This window comes from Penaeus monodon, chromosome 31, assembly GCF_015228065.2.
Source record: "Penaeus monodon isolate SGIC_2016 chromosome 31, NSTDA_Pmon_1, whole genome shotgun sequence".
NCBI classification, from domain to species: Eukaryota; Metazoa; Arthropoda; class Malacostraca; order Decapoda; family Penaeidae; genus Penaeus; species Penaeus monodon.
Window position 1 is genome coordinate 32,476,869 of NC_051416.1, and position 539 is coordinate 32,477,407.

Here is a 539-nt window from a genome sequence, read left to right on the forward strand (position 1 = left end):
TTTTTCCTTTATTTTCACTGGACCATCTCGTCAGTCATGCAGGTACAGATCTATTATCGGTGATTAATTTTTCCCTTCTTTCACCCTTGTTGGTCGCGAAGCATTCAGCTGCACATGCGGGGGAAAATTGGGGGACCGCCGGCCGTTTGCGACGACCTGCTGCAGCTGTATCTCAAGGGCCCGGGGAAACTACGCACGCCTGGGAAGCCCTGCCGTCGCCTCCCTGTCTACCTTTTAGTCTTCTATGGGGTAGAGTGTAGCCATGTACCTGGACGCCCCAGTGGCCGAAATTGAAGTCTGGGTCGAGTAGGGGGCGGTCGCGGGACGCCGGTCGAAGGGAGTCTCCTCCCGACCACGGCGCGCGGAAGCGCAAGCCTCCTTGATGCCAGCGGGGCATTTCTGTGACCAACAAGGGTTGAAGGAAGGGAAAAATAAAATCACAGATAAATAGATATGTACATGCAGGGACTGACGAGAGGGTTCCAGTTGCTGGGACCACGGGGACTCCGGCCCTGGGGTTTCCCGGGTTAGATCACGCC